Source organism: Propithecus coquereli, unplaced genomic scaffold, assembly GCF_000956105.1.
Source record: "Propithecus coquereli isolate 6110/MARCELLA unplaced genomic scaffold, Pcoq_1.0 Scaffold42, whole genome shotgun sequence".
Lineage (NCBI taxonomy): Eukaryota > Metazoa > Chordata > Mammalia > Primates > Indriidae > Propithecus > Propithecus coquereli.
Window position 1 is genome coordinate 3,882,402 of NW_012149952.1, and position 1,931 is coordinate 3,884,332.

Consider the following 1,931-nt stretch of genomic DNA (forward strand, 5'->3'; position numbering starts at 1 on the left):
CTCTGCCTCAGTCTCTCCACCTTTGTCCCCTCTTCCCACCTCTTGTCTCTGTCTCTCTTTTCCACCCTCTCTTCCCCCATCCTCTCTCTCTGTCACTCCCATAGCCCTGCTCAGAATTCACTTTTCATTCTTTGGAGACAGCCAGGGGACCATTCGCTACTTGATCCTCGCTCGCAGGCCCAGGCGTCTGGCAGCAGGCCCCACGCAGGGCAGACTTCAGGAAGGACTTCCCGCCCTGGTTCAGCACCCGAGCTTTATCGCTTGGGCCAGGCGGCCCCGTGGCTTCCGGAGCGCCCGGGCGGGATGAGCTCACTGCAAGTTGGCTTGGATTTCGTCAGCTTCCTCCGGCGGAGGTGCCCCCACTCCTCTCCAGGCGCGGGCCGCGCGGGCGGATCCGCCGGGCGCCTGCTGCCCCCGAGCGGCGAAAGGCAGAAGCGCAGGCGCCACTCGAAGAGCCCACCTTTGCTCCGGATGACGTGGCCAGCTCAGGAATGCCGCAAACACGAGCCCAGACCCAGTTAGTCCTCAGCTCAGCACAAGGAGACACGCCGTTTTAAATCCCGTTTGCAATTGAGGGCGTGAGGTGGGAGAAGGGAAGCCGGCCAGCTAAGGTCGCTTAACTGCTGAACCCAACCCAACCTTTCTGGGCTCGTGAAATGGGGGGCAGACGGGGTGCTTGTTGCCCCCAAGATGCCTGTGGGCATTTATTCTTATATTCATTCATCCAGCGTCTACAAGCGAGGCCTCCTCTGTGCCAGGCCCTGGGGATAGCAGTGTGAGCAAAATAGACAAAAATCCCGCCGTCGTGGGCTGACATCCTGGTCTGGAGGGGAAGACAATGAAGCACATGGACAACAATACAAAGTGTGTCTTCAAGTAGGAAAAAGGAGCAGGGGAGGGCGCTCAGGAGTGTTGAGGGAGGGTCTCCCTGAAAAAGTGATATTTGAGTAAAAGCCCCACAGGAGGGAAGGGAGGGAAGAGTGCTTTAGGCAGAGGGAAGAGCAGGTGCGAAGGCTCCGAGGCCAGAGTGGGCGTGTCCAGGATAGTGAAGGGATACCGTGCAGGAAGGGCTGGAAGGGAGTGAGAGAGGGGAGAGGGGCGGGAGGAGGCGGGAGCCCAGGGCGGCCTTTGAGCGGAGGAGGGATGCGCCCTGACTCAGACTTTAACAGGCGCCCCCTGGCGGCCATGTGGGAAACAGGCTGCGGGGCAGAGAGCGGGGAGCCCAAGGACACTGTCGTGACTCGTGGCTGGAGGTGGCGTCCACGGGACGAGGGCGGAGGTTGGGGGGTCAGATTTGGGGCATATTTTGAAGATGGAGCTGGCAGGATTAGGGCTGATGGGATTGGCCGGGGCACTGGGTGTGGATGTGACGGACAGAGGGGAGTTTTGGGGCCTCCAGGTTTTGGCTTGAGCAGCTAGAAGGACGAGGGTGCTGAGAGACCAATCATCCTCGTCACCACGGTTGCACCTCGCACATTCTGTGCACCCGCTATGTGCTGGGCACCGTGCCAGCTCGGCGCTTCACATGCGTGACCTGGTCAAACCCTTAGGACCATCCTGAGAGGCAGGAGGTGGAGAGGGGAGAGGTGGTAGGATTCTGGGCTTATTTAGATTTATTTATGTTGGAAGTAGAGCCTACGTGATTTGCTCAACAATTATTTGTGGATTACGTGGATAATAGATAACAGTAACAATAGCCCGGCGTGTTGGCTCACACCTGTAATCCCAGCACTCTGGCAAGCCAAGGCAGGAGGATCGCTTGGGGCCAGGAGTTGGAGACCAAACTGGGCATCATTGTGAGACTTCATCTCTACAAAAAATTTAAAAAATTGTCCAGACATGGTGGCGTGCGCCTGTAGTCCCCGCTACTTGGGAGGCTGAGGCGGAGGATCACTTGAGTCCAGGAATTTGAGGCTGCAGTGAGCTATGAT